The following is a 20,647-nucleotide window of genomic DNA, read 5'->3' as shown; positions in this document are numbered from 1 at the left end:
CTTGGGTGGGGTGGGGGTGGGGGGTTATCTTCCTGGGGGGGTGGGGGTGGTGGTGGGGGATTTTGATTTTCCATTTCTTTCTGTTATTCTGCAAAAATACATTTAACGGTTAACGTTGAAGTACCTACAAGCTGAGTGGTTAGCTTACATTTTATTGTACAATGGGCAAAGAAAAAAAACACTGAAAACTCACCTGATTTTCCCAAGCGACTCTGCGGGCTTCCTTCGCTCTGGCATTCGCTGTATGCCAGACCAGGGGCCTGGGCCCACGGCTGGGGGTTCCTTGGGTGGGGTGGGGGTGGGGGGTTATCTTCCTGGGGGTGGGGGTGGGGGGGTTATCTTCCTGGGGGGGTGGGGGTGGTGGTGGGGGATTTTGATTTTCCGTTTCTTTCTGTTATTCTGCAAAAATACATTAAACGGTTAACGTTGAAGTACTTACAAGCTGAGTGGTTAGCTTACATTTTATTGTACAATGGGCAAAGAAAAAAAACACTGAAAACTCACCTGATTTTCCCAAGCGACTCTGCGGGCTTCCTTCGCTCTGGCATTCGCTGTATGCCAGACCAGGGGCCTGGGCCCACGGCTGGGGGCAGGTTGGGGGTTCCTTGGAGGGGGTGGGGGTTATCTTCCTGGGGGGGTGGGGGAGGTGGTGGGGGATTTTGATTTTCCATTTCTTTCTGTTATTCTGCAAAAATACATTAAACGGTTAACGTTGAAGTACCTACAAGCTGAGTGGTTAGCTTACATTTTATTGTACAATGGGCAAAGAAAAAAAACACTGAAAGCATATTTATCTAACAAACAATGTATCTAACTATAGTTTGTTTCCACACACAACAAATTGTAATATCAAGACAAATGTCTCACCTTGACGGGGTTCTCTTCTGTGATTTGCGTCCGTTAGTTTGAAAAGAAAACAAATATATTGTTAGCATTGTCGTACAGCAGTTTTCAAACAGCTCCAAGTCATCCTGAGCTGAACCTGTCTGGTGTCAAACTTGTAATGCAGTCTGACGTCAAGGAACCACCAATATACAGAGGTGATGGGAGTGACAAATGCTCAGTTTATGAGTGGGTTCAGATGGTAGAGCTTTTTCTGTCTAAGAAAGAATTTCCAGTTCAACAACAGAAAACTGAAGTTTTAACTAAGTTGTTGGGAAAAGCTAGAGATGTAGTGACAGTGACTTTACGTAATCTTCCATTGACTGACGACTCTCAAACACCTGCTGTTATATTCGACTTATTAAAGCAGCACTTTGGTGAGCTAGCCTACTCTGCTATGCCCATGGCTGACTTTTATGACACCAAGCCACTCCCCACCGAAAGTGTGATGGACTACTGGATCAGGCTGAACAAGAAAATCTATCATTTTTTGACTTAAATAAAATGTGGATTTCTTTAAATGAGCTAATAATATCATAAAAGAGAACAAAAATTGTAGGTCAATCTTTTCTTTGAATTATTATTTAATTATTTTCTATTTTGTTTTTGTTTTGTTTTTAGATTTCCTCTTTTTTAATGCACATTTGATTGAAAAATAACATCACCGACTCATCTGTTCACACGCAACAAGCAGGAGTAGTCAAACTTACCATTTTAGTTAGGACCGTAAACTTGGCGGAGGCGGCGCCTCTCCTCCTCGTTCCGCGCCAATGGTAGCAGCCTCCCCAGAATAAACTGACGACAGAATAAAAAACAATATTTGACTTCACAAGGAAAAACTTCAGACAATCTGCGTGTATAAAATTGTTTAAATAAGAAAATGACGTGAAATTTTAAACGTTGGGCCTACACAAAGCATTTCTACATAGGTCAGTGTAATAGACGGGAAAAGTTTAATGAGGAAAACTCTAAAAAGGCTAAAATGTGTCTTTTTTTCATGTGAAATCAATTTTAAAAGAGTATTTGTAACTATAAATTGTGCTTCTTTGAAAACAAATCGTGGAGAAATGAGGTGTGTCGTATGTGAGAAAGATGTGTTTTAGAGCAAACACTTTCAACTCACCTGATTGTCGCTGGCGATTCTGCGGTCCCGCCTCGCGCGATTCACATCGGCGTGCCAGACCAGGGGCCTGGGCCCACGGCTGTGGGCAGGTTGGGGGTTCCTTGGGTGGGGTGGGGGTGGGGGGTTATCTTCCTGGGGGGGTGGGGGTGGTGGTGGGGGATTTTGATTTTCCATTTCTTTCTGTTATCCTGCAAAAATACATTTAACGGTTAACGTTGAAGTACCTACAAGCTGAGTGGTTAGCTTACATTTTATTGTACAATGGGCAAAGAAAAAAAACACTGAAAACTCACCTGATTTTCCCAAGCGACTCTGCGGGCTTCCTTCGCTCTGGCATTCGCTGTATGCCAGACCAGGGGCCTGGGCCCACGGCTGGGGGCAGGTTGGGGGTTCCTTGGAGGGGGTGGGGGTTATCTTCCTGGGGGGGTGGGGGAGGTGGTGGGGGATTTTGATTTTCCATTTCTTTCTGTTATTCTGCAAAAATACATTAAACGGTTAACGTTGAAGTACCTACAAGCTGAGTGGTTAGCTTACATTTTATTGTACAATGGGCAAAGAAAAAAAACACTGAAAGCATATTTATCTAACAAACAATGTATCTAACTATAGTTTGTTTCCACACACAACAAATTGTAATATCAAGACAAATGTCTCACCTTGACGGGGTTCTCTTCTGTGATTTGCGTCCGTTAGTTTGAAAAGAAAACAAATATATTGTTAGCATTGTCGTACAGCAGTTTTCAAACAGCTCCAAGTCATCCTGAGCTGAACCTGTCTGGTGTCAAACTTGTAATGCAGTCTGACGTCAAGGAACCACCAATATACAGAGGTGATGGGAGTGACAAATGCTCAGTTTATGAGTGGGTTCAGATGGTAGAGCTTTTTCTGTCTAAGAAAGAATTTCCAGTTCAACAACAGAAAACTGAAGTTTTAACTAAGTTGTTGGGAAAAGCTAGAGATGTAGTGACAGTGACTTTACGTAATCTTCCATTGACTGACGACTCTCAAACACCTGCTGTTATATTCGACTTATTAAAGCAGCACTTTGGTGAGCTAGCCTACTCTGCTATGCCCATGGCTGACTTTAATGACACCAAGCCACTCCCCACCGAAAGTGTGATGGACTACTGGATCAGGCTGAACAAGAAAATCTATCATTTTTTGACTTAAATAAAATGTGGATTTCTTTAAATGAGCTAATAATATCATAAAAGAGAACAAAAATTGTAGGTCAATCTTTTCTTTGAATTATTATTTCATTTTTTTTCTATTTTGTTTTGTTTTTAGATTTCCTCTTTTTTAATGCACATTTGATTGAAAAATAACATCACCGACTCATCTGTTCACACACAACAAGCAGGAGTAGTCAAACTTACCATTTTAGTTAGGACCGTAAACTTGGCGGAGGCGGCGCCTCTCCTCCTCGTTCCGCGCCAATGGTAGCAGCCTCCCCAGAATAAACTGACGACAGAATAAAAAACAATATTTGACTTCACAAGGAAAAACTTCAGACAATCTGCATGTATAAAATTGTTTAAATAAGAAAATGACGTGAAATTTTAAACGTTGGGCCTACACAAAGCATTTCTACATAGGTCAGTGTAATAGACGGGAAAAGTTTAATGAGGAAAACTCTAAAAAGGCTAAAATGTGTCTTTTTTTCATGTGAAATCAATTTTAAAAGAGTATTTGTAACTATAAATTGTGCTGTTTTGAAAAAAAATCGTGGAGAAATGAGGTGTGTCGTATGTGAGAAAGATGTGTTTTAGAGCAAACACTTTCAACTCACCTGATTGTCGCTGGCGATTCTGCGGTCCCGCCTCGCGCGATTCACATCGGCGTGCCAGACCAGGGGCCTTGGCCCACGGCTGTGGGCAGGTTGGGGGTTCCTTGGGTGGGGTGGGGGTGGGGGTTATCTTCCTGGGGGGGTGGGGGATTTTGATTTTCCATTTCTTTCTGTTATTCTGCAAAAATACATTAAACGGTTAACGTTGAAGTACCTACAAGCTGAGTGGTTAGCTTACATTTTATTGTACAATGGGCAAAGAAAAAAAACACTGAAAACTCACCTGATTTTCCCAAGCGACTCTGCGGGCTTCCTTCGCTCTGGCATTCACTGTATGCCAGACCAGGGGCCTGGGCCCACGGCTGGGGGCAGGTTGGGGGTTCCTTGGAGGGGGTGGGGGTTATCTTCCTGGGGGGGTGGGGGAGGTGGTGGGGGGATTTTGATTTTCCATTTCTTTCTGTTATTCTGCAAAAATACATTAAACGGTTAACGTTGAAGTACCTACAAGCTGAGTGGTTAGCTTACATTTTATTGTACAATGGGCAAAGAAAAAAACACTGAAAGCATATTTATCTAACAAACAATGTATCTAACTATAGTTTGTTTCCACACACAACAAATTGTAATATCAAGACAAATGTCTCACCTTGACGGGGTTCTCTTCTGTGATTTGCGTCCGTTAGATTGAAAAGAAAACAAATATATTGTTAGCATTGTCGTACAGCAGTTTTCAAACAGCTCCAAGTCATCCTGAGCTGAACCTGTCTGGTGTCAAACTTGTAATGCAGTCTGACGTCAAGGAACCACCAATATACAGAGGTGATGGGAGTGACAAATGCTCAGTTTATGAGTGGGTTCAGATGGTAGAGCTTTTTCTGTCTAAGAAAGAATTTCCAGTTCAACAACAGAAAACTGAAGTTTTAACTAAGTTGTTGGGAAAAGCTAGAGATGTAGTGACAGTGACTTAACGTAATCTTCCATTGACTGACGACTCTCAAACACCTGCTGTTATATTCGACTTATTAAAGCAGCACTTTGGTGAGCTAGCCTACTCTGCTATGCCCATGGCTGACTTTTATGACACCAAGCCACTCCCCACCGAAAGTGTGATGGACTACTGGATCAGGCTGAACAAGAAAATCTATCATTTTTTGACTTAAATAAAATGTGGATTTCTTTAAATGAGCTAATAATATCATAAAAGAGAACAAAAATTGTAGGTCAATCTTTTCTTTGAATTATTATTTCATTATTTTCTATTTTGTTTTTGTTTTGTTTTTAGATTTCCTCTTTTTTAATGCACATTTGATTGAAAAATAACATCACCGACTCATCTGTTCACACGCAACAAGCAGGAGTAGTCAAACTTACCATTTTAGTTAGGACCGTAAACTTGGCGGAGGCGGCGCCTCTCCTCCTCGTTCCGCGCCAATGGTAGCAGCCTCCCCAGAATAAACTGACGACAGAATAAAAAACAATATTTGACTTCACAAGGAAAAACTTCAGACAATCTGCGTGTATAAAATTGTTTAAATAAGAAAATGACGTGAAATTTTAAACGTTGGGCCTACACAAAGCATTTCTACATAGGTCAGTGTAATAGACGGGAAAAGTTTAATGAGGAAAACTCTAAAAAGGCTAAAATGTGTCTTTTTTTCATGTGAAATCAATTTTAAAAGAGTATTTGTAACTATAAATTGTGCTTCTTTGAAAACAAATCGTGGAGAAATGAGGTGTGTCGTATGTGAGAAAGATGTGTTTTAGAGCAAACACTTTCAACTCACCTGATTGTCGCTGGCGATTCTGCGGTCCCGCCTCGCGCGATTCACATCGGCGTGCCAGACCAGGGGCCTGGGCCCACGGCTGTGGGTAGGTTGGGGGTTCCTTGGGTGGGGTGGGGGTGGGGGGTTATCTTCCTGGGGGGGTGGGGGTGGTGGTGGGGGATTTTGATTTTCCATTTCTTTCTGTTATCCTGCAAAAATACATTTAACGGTTAACGTTGAAGTACCTACAAGCTGAGTGGTTAGCTTACATTTTATTGTACAATGGGCAAAGAAAAAAAACACTGAAAACTCACCTGATTTTCCCCAAGCGACTCTGCGGGCTTCCTTCGCTCTGGCATTCGCTGTATGCCAGACCAGGGGCCTGGGCCCACGGCTGGGGGTTCCTTGGGTGGGGTGGGGGTGGGGGGTTATCTTCCTGGGTGTGGGGTCGGGGTGGGGAGTTATCTTCCTGGGGGGGTGGGGGTGGTGGTGGGGGATATTGATTTTCCATTTCTTTCTGTTATTCTGCAAAAATACATTAAACGGTTAACGTTGAAGTACCTACAAGCTGAGTGGTTAGCTTACATTTTATTGTACAATGGGCAAAGAAAAAAAACACTGAAAACTCACCTGATTTTCCCAAGCGACTCTGCGGGCTTCCTTCGCTCTGGCATTCACTGTATGCCAGACCAGGGGCCTGGGCCCACGGCTGGGGGCAGGTTGGGGGTTCCTTGGAGGGGGTGGGGGTTATCTTCCTGGGGGGGTGGGGGGAGGTGGTGGGGGATTTTGATTTTCCATTTCTTTCTGTTATTCTGCAAAAATACATTAAACGGTTAACGTTGAAGTACCTACAAGCTGAGTGGTTAGCTTACATTTTATTGTACAATGGGCAAAGAAAAAAACACTGAAAGCATATTTATCTAACAAACAATGTATCTAACTATAGTTTGTTTCCACACACAACAAATTGTAATATCAAGACAAATGTCTCACCTTGACGGGGTTCTCTTCTGTGATTTGCGTCCGTTAGTTTGAAAAGAAAACAAATATATTGTTAGCATTGTCGTACAGCAGTTTTCAAACAGCTCCAAGTCATCCTGAGCTGAACCTGTCTGGTGTCAAACTTGTAATGCAGTCTGACGTCAAGGAACCACCAATATACAGAGGTGATGGGAGTGACAAATGCTCAGTTTATGAGTGGGTTCAGATGGTAGAGCTTTTTCTGTCTAAGAAAGAATTTCCAGTTCAACAACAGAAAACTGAAGTTTTAACTAAGTTGTTGGGAAAAGCTAGAGATGTAGTGACAGTGACTTTACGTAATCTTCCATTGACTGACGACTCTCAAACACCTGCTGTTATATTCGACTTATTAAAGCAGCACTTTGGTGAGCTAGCCTACTCTGCTATGCCCATGGCTGACTTTTATGACACCAAGCCACTCCCCACCGAAAGTGTGATGGACTACTGGATCAGGCTGAACAAGAAAATCTATCATTTTTTGACTTAAATAAAATGTGGATTTCTTTAAATGAGCTAATAATATCATAAAAGAGAACAAAAATTGTAGGTCAATCTTTTCTTTGAATTATTATTTCATTTTTTTTCTATTTTGTTTTGTTTTTAGATTTCCTCTTTTTTAATGCACATTTGATTGAAAAATAACATCACCGACTCATCTGTTCACACACAACAAGCAGGAGTAGTCAAACTTACCATTTTAGTTAGGACCGTAAACTTGGCGGAGGCGGCGCCTCTCCTCCTCGTTCCGCGCCAATGGTAGCAGCCTCCCCAGAATAAACTGACGACAGAATAAAAAACAATATTTGACTTCACAAGGAAAAACTTCAGACAATCTGCGTGTATAAAATTGTTTAAATAAGAAAATGACGTGAAATTTTAAACGTTGGGCCTACACAAAGCATTTCTACATAGGTCAGTGTAATAGACGGGAAAAGTTTAATGAGGAAAACTCTAAAAAGGCTAAAATGTGTCTTTTTCTCATGTGAAATCAATTTTAAAAGAGTATTTGTAACTATAAATTGTGCTGTTTTGAAAAAAAATCGTGGAGAAATGAGGTGTGTCGTATGTGAGAAAGATGTGTTTTAGAGCAAACACTTTCAACTCACCTGATTGTCGCTGGCGATTCTGCGGTCCCGCCTCGCGCGATTCACATCGGCGTGCCAGACCAGGGGCCTTGGCCCACGGCTGTGGGCAGGTTGGGGGTTCCTTGGGTGGGGTGGGGGTGGGGGGTTATCTTCCTGGGGGGGGTGGGGGATTTTGATTTTCCATTTCTTTCTGTTATTCTGCAAAAATACATTAAACGGTTAACGTTGAAGTACCTACAAGCTGAGTGGTTAGCTTACATTTTATTGTACAATGGGCAAAGAAAAAAAACACTGAAAACTCACCTGATTTTCCCAAGCGACTCTGCGGGCTTCCTTCGCTCTGGCATTCACTGTATGCCAGACCAGGGGCCTGGGCCCACGGCTGGGGGCAGGTTGGGGGTTCCTTGGAGGGGGTGGGGGTTATCTTCCTGGGGGGGTGGGGGAGGTGGTGGGGGATTTTGATTTTCCATTTCTTTCTGTTATTCTGCAAAAATACATTAAACGGTTAACGTTGAAGTACCTACAAGCTGAGTGGTTAGCTTACATTTTATTGTACAATGGGCAAAGAAAAAAACACTGAAAGCATATTTATCTAACAAACAATGTATCTAACTATAGTTTGTTTCCACACACAACAAATTGTAATATCAAGACAAATGTCTCACCTTGACGGGGTTCTCTTCTGTGATTTGCGTCCGTTAGTTTGAAAAGAAAACAAATATATTGTTAGCATTGTCGTACAGCAGTTTTCAAACAGCTCCAAGTCATCCTGAGCTGAACCTGTCTGGTGTCAAACTTGTAATGCAGTCTGACGTCAAGGAACCACCAATATACAGAGGTGATGGGAGTGACAAATGCTCAGTTTATGAGTGGGTTCAGATGGTAGAGCTTTTTCTGTCTAAGAAAGAATTTCCAGTTCAACAACAGAAAACTGAAGTTTTAACTAAGTTGTTGGGAAAAGCTAGAGATGTAGTGACAGTGACTTAACGTAATCTTCCATTGACTGACGACTCTCAAACACCTGCTGTTATATTCGACTTATTAAAGCAGCACTTTGGTGAGCTAGCCTACTCTGCTATGCCCATGGCTGACTTTTATGACACCAAGCCACTCCCCACCGAAAGTGTGATGGACTACTGGATCAGGCTGAACAAGAAAATCTATCATTTTTTGACTTAAATAAAATGTGGATTTCTTTAAATGAGCTAATAATATCATAAAAGAGAACAAAAATTGTAGGTCAATCTTTTCTTTGAATTATTATTTCATTATTTTCTATTTTGTTTTTGTTTTGTTTTTAGATTTCCTCTTTTTTAATGCACATTTGATTGAAAAATAACATCACCGACTCATCTGTTCACACGCAACAAGCAGGAGTAGTCAAACTTACCATTTTAGTTAGGACCGTAAACTTGGCGGAGGCGGCGCCTCTCCTCCTCGTTCCGCGCCAATGGTAGCAGCCTCCCCAGAATAAACTGACGACAGAATAAAAAACAATATTTGACTTCACAAGGAAAAACTTCAGACAATCTGCGTGTATAAAATTGTTTAAATAAGAAAATGACGTGAAATTTTAAACGTTGGGCCTACACAAAGCATTTCTACATAGGTCAGTGTAATAGACGGGAAAAGTTTAATGAGGAAAACTCTAAAAAGGCTAAAATGTGTCTTTTTTTCATGTGAAATCAATTTTAAAAGAGTATTTGTAACTATAAATTGTGCTTCTTTGAAAACAAATCGTGGAGAAATGAGGTGTGTCGTATGTGAGAAAGATGTGTTTTAGAGCAAACACTTTCAACTCACCTGATTGTCGCTGGCGATTCTGCGGTCCCGCCTCGCGCGATTCACATCGGCGTGCCAGACCAGGGGCCTGGGCCCACGGCTGTGGGCAGGTTGGGGGTTCCTTGGGTGGGGTGGGGGTGGGGGGTTATCTTCCTGGGGGGGTGGGGGGGTGGTGGGGGATTTTGATTTTCCATTTCTTTCTGTTATCCTGCAAAAATACATTTAACGGTTAACGTTGAAGTACCTACAAGCTGAGTGGTTAGCTTACATTTTATTGTACAATGGGCAAAGAAAAAAAACACTGAAAACTCACCTGATTTTCCCCAAGCGACTGTGCGGGCTTCCTTCGCTCTGGCATTTGCTGTATACCAGACCAGGGACCTGGGCCCACGGCTGGGGGTTCCTTGGGTGGGGTGGGGGTGGGGGGTTATCTTCCTGGGTGTGGGGTTGGGGTGGGGAGTTATCTTCCTGGGGGGGTGGGGGGAGTGGTGGTGGGGGATATTGATTTTCCATTTCTTTCTGTTATTCTGCAAAAATACATTAAACGGTTAACGTTGAAGTACCTACAAGCTGAGTGGTTAGCTTACATTTTATTGTACAATGGGCAAAGAAAAAAAACACTGAAAGCATATTTATCTAACAAACAATGTATCTAACTATAGTTTGTTTCCACACACAACAAATTGTAATATCAAGACAAATGTCTCACCTTGACGGGGTTCTCTTCTGTGATTTGCGTCCGTTAGTTTGAAAAGAAAACAAATATATTGTTAGCATTGTCGTACAGCAGTTTTCAAACAGCTCCAAGTCATCCTGAGCTGAACCTGTCTGGTGTCAAACTTGTAATGCAGTCTGACGTCAAGGAACCACCAATATACAGAGGTGATGGGAGTGACAAATGCTCAGTTTATGAGTGGGTTCAGATGGTAGAGCTTTTTCTGTCTAAGAAAGAATTTCCAGTTCAACAACAGAAAACTGAAGTTTTAACTAAGTTGTTGGGAAAAGCTAGAGATGTAGTGACAGTGACTTTACGTAATCTTCCATTGACTGACGACTCTCAAACACCTGCTGTTATATTCGACTTATTAAAGCAGCACTTTGGTGAGCTAGCCTACTCTGCTATGCCCATGGCTGACTTTTATGACACCAAGCCACTCCCCACCGAAAGTGTGATGGACTACTGGATCAGGCTGAACAAGAAAATCTATCATTTTTTGACTTAAATAAAATGTGGATTTCTTTAAATGAGCTAATAATATCATAAAAGAGAACAAAAATTGTAGGTCAATCTTTTCTTTGAATTATTATTTCATTTTTTTTTCTATTTTGTTTTGTTTTTAGATTTCCTCTTTTTTAATGCACATTTGATTGAAAAATAACATCACCGACTCATCTGTTCACACACAACAAGCAGGAGTAGTCAAACTTACCATTTTAGTTAGGACCGTAAACTTGGCGGAGGCGGCGCCTCTCCTCCTCGTTCCGCGCCAATGGTAGCAGCCTCCCCAGAATAAACTGACGACAGAATAAAAAACAATATTTGACTTCACAAGGAAAAACTTCAGACAATCTGCGTGTATAAAATTGTTTAAATAAGAAAATGACGTGAAATTTTAAACGTTGGGCCTACACAAAGCATTTCTACATAGGTCAGTGTAATAGACGGGAAAAGTTTAATGAGGAAAACTCTAAAAAGGCTAAAATGTGTCTTTTTCTCATGTGAAATCAATTTTAAAAGAGTATTTGTAACTATAAATTGTGCTGTTTTGAAAAAAAATCGTGGAGAAATGAGGTGTGTCGTATGTGAGAAAGATGTGTTTTAGAGCAAACACTTTCAACTCACCTGATTGTCGCTGGCGATTCTGCGGTCCCGCCTCGCGCGATTCACATCGGCGTGCCAGACCAGGGGCCTTGGCCCACGGCTGTGGGCAGGTTGGGGGTTCCTTGGGTGGGGTGGGGGTGGGGGGTTATCTTCCTGGGGGGGGTGGGGGATTTTGATTTTCCATTTCTTTCTGTTATTCTGCAAAAATACATTAAACGGTTAACGTTGAAGTACCTACAAGCTGAGTGGTTAGCTTACATTTTATTGTACAATGGGCAAAGAAAAAAAACACTGAAAACTCACCTGATTTTCCCAAGCGACTCTGCGGGCTTCCTTCGCTCTGGCATTCACTGTATGCCAGACCAGGGGCCTGGGCCCACGGCTGGGGGCAGGTTGGGGGTTCCTTGGAGGGGGTGGGGGTTATCTTCCTGGGGGGGTGGGGGAGGTGGTGGGGGATTTTGATTTTCCATTTCTTTCTGTTATTCTGCAAAAATACATTAAACGGTTAACGTTGAAGTACCTACAAGCTGAGTGGTTAGCTTACATTTTATTGTACAATGGGCAAAGAAAAAAACACTGAAAGCATATTTATCTAACAAACAATGTATCTAACTATAGTTTGTTTCCACACACAACAAATTGTAATATCAAGACAAATGTCTCACCTTGACGGGGTTCTCTTCTGTGATTTGCGTCCGTTAGTTTGAAAAGAAAACAAATATATTGTTAGCATTGTCGTACAGCAGTTTTCAAACAGCTCCAAGTCATCCTGAGCTGAACCTGTCTGGTGTCAAACTTGTAATGCAGTCTGACGTCAAGGAACCACCAATATACAGAGGTGATGGGAGTGACAAATGCTCAGTTTATGAGTGGGTTCAGATGGTAGAGCTTTTTCTGTCTAAGAAAGAATTTCCAGTTCAACAACAGAAAACTGAAGTTTTAACTAAGTTGTTGGGAAAAGCTAGAGATGTAGTGACAGTGACTTAACGTAATCTTCCATTGACTGACGACTCTCAAACACCTGCTGTTATATTCGACTTATTAAAGCAGCACTTTGGTGAGCTAGCCTACTCTGCTATGCCCATGGCTGACTTTTATGACACCAAGCCACTCCCCACCGAAAGTGTGATGGACTACTGGATCAGGCTGAACAAGAAAATCTATCATTTTTTGACTTAAATAAAATGTGGATTTCTTTAAATGAGCTAATAATATCATAAAAGAGAACAAAAATTGTAGGTCAATCTTTTCTTTGAATTATTATTTCATTATTTTCTATTTTGTTTTTGTTTTGTTTTTAGATTTCCTCTTTTTTAATGCACATTTGATTGAAAAATAACATCACCGACTCATCTGTTCACACGCAACAAGCAGGAGTAGTCAAACTTACCATTTTAGTTAGGACCGTAAACTTGGCGGAGGCGGCGCCTCTCCTCCTCGTTCCGCGCCAATGGTAGCAGCCTCCCCAGAATAAACTGACGACAGAATAAAAAACAATATTTGACTTCACAAGGAAAAACTTCAGACAATCTGCGTGTATAAAATTGTTTAAATAAGAAAATGACGTGAAATTTTAAACGTTGGGCCTACACAAAGCATTTCTACATAGGTCAGTGTAATAGACGGGAAAAGTTTAATGAGGAAAACTCTAAAAAGGCTAAAATGTGTCTTTTTTTCATGTGAAATCAATTTTAAAAGAGTATTTGTAACTATAAATTGTGCTGTCTTTGAAAACAAATCGTGGAGAAATGAGGTGTGTCGTATGTGAGAAAGATGTGTTTTAGAGCAAACACTTTCAACTCACCTGATTGTCGCTGGCGATTCTGCGGTCCCGCCTCGCGCGATTCACATCGGCGTGCCAGACCAGGGGCCTTGGCCCACGGCTGTGGGCAGGTTGGGGGTTCCTTGGGTGGGGTGGGGGTGGGGGGTTATCTTCCTGGGGGGGTGGGGGATTTTGATTTTCCATTTCTTTCTGTTATTCTGCAAAAATACATTAAACGGTTAACGTTGAAGTACCTACAAGCTGAGTGGTTAGCTTACATTTTATTGTACAATGGGCAAAGAAAAAAAACACTGAAAACTCACCTGATTTTCCCAAGCGACTCTGCGGGCTTCCTTCGCTCTGGCATTCACTGTATGCCAGACCAGGGGCCTGGGCCACGGCTGGGGCAGGTTGGGGGTTCCTTGGAGGGGGTGGGGGTTATCTTCCTGGGGGGGTGGGGGAGGTGGTGGGGGATTTTGATTTTCCATTTCTTTCTGTTATTCTGCAAAAATACATTAAACGGTTAACGTTGAAGTACCTACAAGCTGAGTGGTTAGCTTACATTTTATTGTACAATGGGCAAAGAAAAAAACACTGAAAGCATATTTATCTAACAAACAATGTATCTAACTATAGTTTGTTTCCACACACAACAAATTGTAATATCAAGACAAATGTCTCACCTTGACGGGGTTCTCTTCTGTGATTTGCGTCCGTTAGTTTGAAAAGAAAACAAATATATTGTTAGCATTGTCGTACAGCAGTTTTCAAACAGCTCCAAGTCATCCTGAGCTGAACCTGTCTGGTGTCAAACTTGTAATGCAGTCTGACGTCAAGGAACCACCAATATACAGAGGTGATGGGAGTGACAAATGCTCAGTTTATGAGTGGGTTCAGATGGTAGAGCTTTTTCTGTCTAAGAAAGAATTTCCAGTTCAACAACAGAAAACTGAAGTTTTAACTAAGTTGTTGGGAAAAGCTAGAGATGTAGTGACAGTGACTTAACGTAATCTTCCATTGACTGACGACTCTCAAACACCTGCTGTTATATTCGACTTATTAAAGCAGCACTTTGGTGAGCTAGCCTACTCTGCTATGCCCATGGCTGACTTTTATGACACCAAGCCACTCCCCACCGAAAGTGTGATGGACTACTGGATCAGGCTGAACAAGAAAATCTATCATTTTTTGACTTAAATAAAATGTGGATTTCTTTAAATGAGCTAATAATATCATAAAAGAGAACAAAAATTGTAGGTCAATCTTTTCTTTGAATTATTATTTCATTATTTTCTATTTTGTTTTTGTTTTGTTTTTAGATTTCCTCTTTTTTAATGCACATTTGATTGAAAAATAACATCACCGACTCATCTGTTCACACGCAACAAGCAGGAGTAGTCAAACTTACCATTTTAGTTAGGACCGTAAACTTGGCGGAGGCGGCGCCTCTCCTCCTCGTTCCGCGCCAATGGTAGCAGCCTCCCCAGAATAAACTGACGACAGAATAAAAAACAATATTTGACTTCACAAGGAAAAACTTCAGACAATCTGCGTGTATAAAATTGTTTAAATAAGAAAATGACGTGAAATTTTAAACGTTGGGCCTACACAAAGCATTTCTACATAGGTCAGTGTAATAGACGGGAAAAGTTTAATGAGGAAAACTCTAAAAAGGCTAAAATGTGTCTTTTTTTCATGTGAAATCAATTTTAAAAGAGTATTTGTAACTATAAATTGTGCTTCTTTGAAAACAAATCGTGGAGAAATGAGGTGTGTCGTATGTGAGAAAGATGTGTTTTAGAGCAAACACTTTCAACTCACCTGATTGTCGCTGGCGATTCTGCGGTCCCGCCTCGCGCGATTCACATCGGCGTGCCAGACCAGGGGCCTGGGCCCACGGCTGTGGGCAGGTTGGGGGTTCCTTGGGTGGGGTGGGGGTGGGGGGTTATCTTCCTGGGGGGGTGGGGGGGTGGTGGGGGATTTTGATTTTCCATTTCTTTCTGTTATCCTGCAAAAATACATTTAACGGTTAACGTTGAAGTACCTACAAGCTGAGTGGTTAGCTTACATTTTATTGTACAATGGGCAAAGAAAAAAACACTGAAAACTCACCTGATTTTCCCCAAGCGACTGTGCGGGCTTCCTTCGCTCTGGCATTTGCTGTATACCAGACCAGGGACCTGGGCCCACGGCTGGGGGTTCCTTGGGTGGGGTGGGGGTGGGGGGTTATCTTCCTGGGTGTGGGGTTGGGGTGGGGAGTTATCTTCCTGGGGGGGTGGGGGTGGTGGTGGGGGATATTGATTTTCCATTTCTTTCTGTTATTCTGCAAAAATACATTAAACGGTTAACGTTGAAGTACCTACAAGCTGAGTGGTTAGCTTACATTTTATTGTACAATGGGCAAAGAAAAAAAACACTGAAAGCATATTTATCTAACAAACAATGTATCTAACTATAGTTTGTTTCCACACACAACAAATTGTAATATCAAGACAAATGTCTCACCTTGACGGGGTTCTCTTCTGTGATTTGCGTCCGTTAGTTTGAAAAGAAAACAAATATATTGTTAGCATTGTCGTACAGCAGTTTTCAAACAGCTCCAAGTCATCCTGAGCTGAACCTGTCTGGTGTCAAACTTGTAATGCAGTCTGACGTCAAGGAACCACCAATATACAGAGGTGATGGGAGTGACAAATGCTCAGTTTATGAGTGGGTTCAGATGGTAGAGCTTTTTCTGTCTAAGAAAGAATTTCCAGTTCAACAACAGAAAACTGAAGTTTTAACTAAGTTGTTGGGAAAAGCTAGAGATGTAGTGACAGTGACTTTACGTAATCTTCCATTGACTGACGACTCTCAAACACCTGCTGTTATATTCGACTTATTAAAGCAGCACTTTGGTGAGCTAGCCTACTCTGCTATGCCCATGGCTGACTTTTATGACACCAAGCCACTCCCCACCGAAAGTGTGATGGACTACTGGATCAGGCTGAACAAGAAAATCTATCATTTTTTGACTTAAATAAAATGTGGATTTCTTTAAATGAGCTAATAATATCATAAAAGAGAACAAAAATTGTAGGTCAATCTTTTCTTTGAATTATTATTTCATTTTTTTTCTATTTTGTTTTGTTTTTAGATTTCCTCTTTTTTAATGCACATTTGATTGAAAAATAACATCACCGACTCATCTGTTCACACACAACAAGCAGGAGTAGTCAAACTTACCATTTTAGTTAGGACCGTAAACTTGGCGGAGGCGGCGCCTCTCCTCCTCGTTCCGCGCCAATGGTAGCAGCCTCCCCAGAATAAACTGACGACAGAATAAAAAACAATATTTGACTTCACAAGGAAAAACTTCAGACAATCTGCGTGTATAAAATTGTTTAAATAAGAAAATGACGTGAAATTTTAAACGTTGGGCCTACACAAAGCATTTCTACATAGGTCAGTGTAATAGACGGGAAAAGTTTAATGAGGAAAACTCTAAAAAGGCTAAAATGTGTCTTTTTCTCATGTGAAATCAATTTTAAAAGAGTATTTGTAACTATAAATTGTGCTGTTTTGAAAAAAAATCGTGGAGAAATGAGGTGTGTCGTATGTGAGAAAGATGTGTTTTAGAGCAAACACTTTCAACTCACCTGATTGTCGCTGGCGATTCTGCGGTCCCGCCTCGCGCGATTCACATCGGCGTGCCAGACCAGGGGCCTTGGCCCACGGCTGTGGGCAGGTTGGGGGTTCCTTGGGTGGGGTGGGGGTGGGGGGTTATCTTCCTGGGGGGGGTGGGGGATTTTGATTTTCCATTTCTTTCTGTTATTCTGCAAAAATACATTAAACGGTTAACGTTGAAGTACCTACAAGCTGAGTGGTTAGCTTACATTTTATTGTACAATGGGCAAAGAAAAAAAACACTGAAAACTCACCTGATTTTCCCAAGCGACTCTGCGGGCTTCCTTCGCTCTGGCATTCACTGTATGCCAGACCAGGGGCCTGGGCCCACGGCTGGGGGCAGGTTGGGGGTTCCTTGGAGGGGGTGGGGGTTATCTTCCTGGGGGGGGTGGGGGAGGTGGTGGGGGATTTTGATTTTCCATTTCTTTCTGTTATTCTGCAAAAATACATTAAACGGTTAACGTTGAAGTACCTACAAGCTGAGTGGTTAGCTTACATTTTATTGTACAATGGGCAAAGAAAAAAACACTGAAAGCATATTTATCTAACAAACAATGTATCTAACTATAGTTTGTTTCCACACACAACAAATTGTAATATCAAGACAAATGTCTCACCTTGACGGGGTTCTCTTCTGTGATTTGCGTCCGTTAGTTTGAAAAGAAAACAAATATATTGTTAGCATTGTCGTACAGCAGTTTTCAAACAGCTCCAAGTCATCCTGAGCTGAACCTGTCTGGTGTCAAACTTGTAATGCAGTCTGACGTCAAGGAACCACCAATATACAGAGGTGATGGGAGTGACAAATGCTCAGTTTATGAGTGGGTTCAGATGGTAGAGCTTTTTCTGTCTAAGAAAGAATTTCCAGTTCAACAACAGAAAACTGAAGTTTTAACTAAGTTGTTGGGAAAAGCTAGAGATGTAGTGACAGTGACTTAACGTAATCTTCCATTGACTGACGACTCTCAAACACCTGCTGTTATATTCGACTTATTAAAGCAGCACTTTGGTGAGCTAGCCTACTCTGCTATGCCCATGGCTGACTTTTATGACACCAAGCCACTCCCCACCGAAAGTGTGATGGACTACTGGATCAGGCTGAACAAGAAAATCTATCATTTTTTGACTTAAATAAAATGTGGATTTCTTTAAATGAGCTAATAATATCATAAAAGAGAACAAAAATTGTAGGTCAATCTTTTCTTTGAATTATTATTTCATTATTTTCTATTTTGTTTTGTTTTGTTTTTAGATTTCCTCTTTTTTAATGCACATTTGATTGAAAAATAACATCACCGACTCATCTGTTCACACGCAACAAGCAGGAGTAGTCAAACTTACCATTTTAGTTAGGACCGTAAACTTGGCGGAGGCGGCGCCTCTCCTCCTCGTTCCGCGCCAATGGTAGCAGCCTCCCCAGAATAAACTGACGACAGAATAAAAAACAATATTTGACTTCACAAGGAAAAACTTCAGACAATCTGCGTGTATAAAATTGTTTAAATAAGAAAATGACGTGAAATTTTAAACGTTGGGCCTACACAAAGCATTTCTACATAGGTCAGTGTAATAGACGGGAAAAGTTTAATGAGGAAAACTCTAAAAAGGCTAAAATGTGTCTTTTTTTCATGTGAAATCAATTTTAAAAGAGTATTTGTAACTATAAATTGTGCTTCTTTGAAAACAAATCGTGGAGAAATGAGGTGTGTCGTATGTGAGAAAGATGTGTTTTAGAGCAAACACTTTCAACTCACCTGATTGTCGCTGGCGATTCTGCGGTCCCGCCTCGCGCGATTCACATCGGCGTGCCAGACCAGGGGCCTTGGCCCACGGCTGTGGGCAGGTTGGGGGTTCCTTGGGTGGGGTGGGGGTGGGGGGTTATCTTCCTGGGGGGGTGGGGGATTTTGATTTTCCATTTCTTTCTGTTATTCTGCAAAAATACATTAAACGGTTAACGTTGAAGTACCTACAAGCTGAGTGGTTAGCTTACATTTTATTGTACAATGGGCAAAGAAAAAAAACACTGAAAACTCACCTGATTTTCCCAAGCGACTCTGCGGGCTTCCTTCGCTCTGGCATTCACTGTATGCCAGACCAGGGGCCTGGGCCCACGGCTGGGGGCAGGTTGGGGGTTCCTTGGAGGGGGTGGGGGTTATCTTCCTGGGGGGGTGGGGGAGGTGGTGGGGGATTTTGATTTTCCATTTCTTTCTGTTATTCTGCAAAAATACATTAAACGGTTAACGTTGAAGTACCTACAAGCTGAGTGGTTAGCTTACATTTTATTGTACAATGGGCAAAGAAAAAAACACTGAAAGCATATTTATCTAACAAACAATGTATCTAACTATAGTTTGTTTCCACACACAACAAATTGTAATATCAAGACAAATGTCTCACCTTGACGGGGTTCTCTTCTGTGATTTGCGTCCGTTAGTTTGAAAAGAAAACAAATATATTGTTAGCATTGTCGTACAGCAGTTTTCAAACAGCTCCAAGTCATCCTGAGCTGAACCTGTCTGGTGTCAAACTTGTAATGCAGTCTGACGTCAAGGAACCACCAATATACAGAGGTGATGGGAGTGACAAATGCTCAGTTTATGAGTGGGTTCAGATGGTAGAGCTTTTTCTGTCTAAGAAAGAATTTCCAGTTCAACAACAGAAAACTGAAGTTTTAACTAAGTTGTTGGGAAAAGCTAGAGATGTAGTGACAGTGACTTAACGTAATCTTCCATTGACTGACGACTCTCAAACACCTGCTGTTATATTCGACTTATTAAAGCAGCACTTTGGTGAGCTAGCCTACTCTGCTATGCCCATGGCTGACTTTTATGACACCAAGCCACTCCCCACCGAAAGTGTGATGGACTACTGGATCAGGCTGAACAAGAAAATCTATCATTTTTTGACTTAAATAAAATGTGGATTTCTTTAAATGAGCTAATAATATCATAAAAGAGAACAAAATTGTAGGTCAATCTTTTCTTTGAATTATTATTTCATTATTTTCTATTTTGTTTTTGTTTTGTTTTTAGATTTCCTCTTTTTTAATGCACATTTGATTGAAAAATAACATCACCGACTCATCTGTTCACACGCAACAAGCAGGAGTAGTCAAACTTACCATTTTAGTTAGGACCGTAAACTTGGCGGAGGCGGCGCCTCTCCTCCTCGTTCCGCGCCAATGGTAGCAGCCTCCCCAGAATAAACTGACGACAGAATAAAAAACAATATTTGACTTCACAAGGAAAAACTTCAGACAATCTGCGTGTATAAAATTGTTTAAATAAGAAAATGACGTGAAATTTTAAACGTTGGGCCTACACAAAGCATTTCTACATAGGTCAGTGTAATAGACGGGAAAAGTTTAATGAGGAAAACTCTAAAAAGGCTAAAATGTGTCTTTTTTTCATGTGAAATCAATTTTAAAAGAGTATTTGTAACTATAAATTGTGCTTCTTTGAAAACAAATCGTGGAGAAATGAGGTGTGTCGTATGTGAGAAAGATGTGTTTTAGAGCAAACACTTTCAACTCACCTGATTGTCGCTGGCGATTCTGCGGTCCCGCCTCGCGCGATTCACATCGGCGTGCCAGACCAGGGGCCTGGCCCACGGCTGTGGGCAGGTTGGGGGTTCCTTGGGTGGGGTGGGGGTGGGGGGTTATCTTCCTGGGGGGTGGGGGGGTGGTGGGGATTTTGATTTTCCATTTCTTTCTGTTATCCTGCAAAAATACATTTAACGGTTAACGTTGAAGTACCTACAAGCTGAGTGGTTAGCTTACATTTTATTGTACAATGGGCAAAGAAAAAAAACACTGAAAACTCACCTGATTTTCCCCAAGCGACTGTGCGGGCTTCCTTCGCTCTGGCATTTGCTGTATACCAGACCAGGGACCTGGGCCCACGGCTGGGGGTTCCTTGGGTGGGGTGGGGTGGGGGTTATCTTCCTGGGTGTGGGTT

At 41.6% G+C, this 20,647-nt stretch overlaps 11 long non-coding RNA genes across 11 annotated transcripts; all 11 read right to left on the bottom strand.

Moving 5' to 3' along the window:
* Positions 1–638: 638 nt before the first annotated feature.
* On the bottom strand, positions 639–2,142 carry LOC111948841. Its single transcript, XR_002874837.1, has 4 exons — positions 2,006–2,142; positions 1,593–1,677; positions 868–884; positions 639–685 (listed from the first exon to the last, which is right to left on the bottom strand). It is a non-coding gene; the product is annotated as an uncharacterized LOC111948841 (long non-coding RNA).
* Positions 2,143–2,432: 290 nt separating this feature from the next.
* LOC111948910 lies at positions 2,433–3,905 on the bottom strand. The gene is made up of 4 exons (XR_002874879.1): positions 3,795–3,905; positions 3,382–3,466; positions 2,662–2,678; positions 2,433–2,479 (listed from the first exon to the last, which is right to left on the bottom strand). It is a non-coding gene; the product is annotated as an uncharacterized LOC111948910 (long non-coding RNA).
* Positions 3,906–4,222: 317 nt separating this feature from the next.
* On the bottom strand, positions 4,223–5,689 carry LOC111948914. The gene is made up of 4 exons (XR_002874885.1): positions 5,576–5,689; positions 5,163–5,247; positions 4,438–4,454; positions 4,223–4,256 (listed from the first exon to the last, which is right to left on the bottom strand). It is a non-coding gene; the product is annotated as an uncharacterized LOC111948914 (long non-coding RNA).
* A 630-nt stretch (positions 5,690–6,319) lies between these two features.
* LOC111948903 lies at positions 6,320–7,809 on the bottom strand. The gene is made up of 4 exons (XR_002874867.1): positions 7,681–7,809; positions 7,268–7,352; positions 6,548–6,564; positions 6,320–6,366 (listed from the first exon to the last, which is right to left on the bottom strand). It is a non-coding gene; the product is annotated as an uncharacterized LOC111948903 (long non-coding RNA).
* Positions 7,810–8,096: 287 nt separating this feature from the next.
* LOC111948852 lies at positions 8,097–9,593 on the bottom strand. Its single transcript, XR_002874853.1, has 4 exons — positions 9,463–9,593; positions 9,050–9,134; positions 8,325–8,341; positions 8,097–8,143 (listed from the first exon to the last, which is right to left on the bottom strand). It is a non-coding gene; the product is annotated as an uncharacterized LOC111948852 (long non-coding RNA).
* A 327-nt stretch (positions 9,594–9,920) lies between these two features.
* LOC111948925 lies at positions 9,921–11,413 on the bottom strand. Its single transcript, XR_002874906.1, has 4 exons — positions 11,285–11,413; positions 10,872–10,956; positions 10,151–10,167; positions 9,921–9,968 (listed from the first exon to the last, which is right to left on the bottom strand). It is a non-coding gene; the product is annotated as an uncharacterized LOC111948925 (long non-coding RNA).
* Positions 11,414–11,700: 287 nt separating this feature from the next.
* On the bottom strand, positions 11,701–13,207 carry LOC111948900. The gene is made up of 4 exons (XR_002874865.1): positions 13,068–13,207; positions 12,654–12,738; positions 11,929–11,945; positions 11,701–11,747 (listed from the first exon to the last, which is right to left on the bottom strand). It is a non-coding gene; the product is annotated as an uncharacterized LOC111948900 (long non-coding RNA).
* Positions 13,208–13,480: 273 nt separating this feature from the next.
* Positions 13,481–14,977, bottom strand: LOC111948848. The gene is made up of 4 exons (XR_002874846.1): positions 14,847–14,977; positions 14,434–14,518; positions 13,709–13,725; positions 13,481–13,527 (listed from the first exon to the last, which is right to left on the bottom strand). It is a non-coding gene; the product is annotated as an uncharacterized LOC111948848 (long non-coding RNA).
* A 337-nt stretch (positions 14,978–15,314) lies between these two features.
* On the bottom strand, positions 15,315–16,792 carry LOC111948929. Its single transcript, XR_002874919.1, has 4 exons — positions 16,664–16,792; positions 16,251–16,335; positions 15,531–15,547; positions 15,315–15,348 (listed from the first exon to the last, which is right to left on the bottom strand). It is a non-coding gene; the product is annotated as an uncharacterized LOC111948929 (long non-coding RNA).
* Positions 16,793–17,080: 288 nt separating this feature from the next.
* LOC111948873 lies at positions 17,081–18,862 on the bottom strand. Its single transcript, XR_002874862.1, has 5 exons — positions 18,727–18,862; positions 18,446–18,621; positions 18,033–18,117; positions 17,309–17,325; positions 17,081–17,127 (listed from the first exon to the last, which is right to left on the bottom strand). It is a non-coding gene; the product is annotated as an uncharacterized LOC111948873 (long non-coding RNA).
* On the bottom strand, positions 18,861–20,618 carry LOC111948916. Its single transcript, XR_002874889.1, has 5 exons — positions 20,583–20,618; positions 20,226–20,292; positions 19,813–19,897; positions 19,089–19,105; positions 18,861–18,907 (listed from the first exon to the last, which is right to left on the bottom strand). It is a non-coding gene; the product is annotated as an uncharacterized LOC111948916 (long non-coding RNA).
* Positions 20,619–20,647: the final 29 nt, after the last annotated feature.

Source organism: Oryzias latipes, chromosome 1, assembly GCF_002234675.1.
Source record: "Oryzias latipes chromosome 1, ASM223467v1".
Taxonomy (NCBI): Eukaryota; Metazoa; Chordata; class Actinopteri; order Beloniformes; family Adrianichthyidae; genus Oryzias; species Oryzias latipes.
Note: the sequence above shows the minus strand (reverse complement) of the source record. Positions and strands in the feature narration are given on the sequence as shown.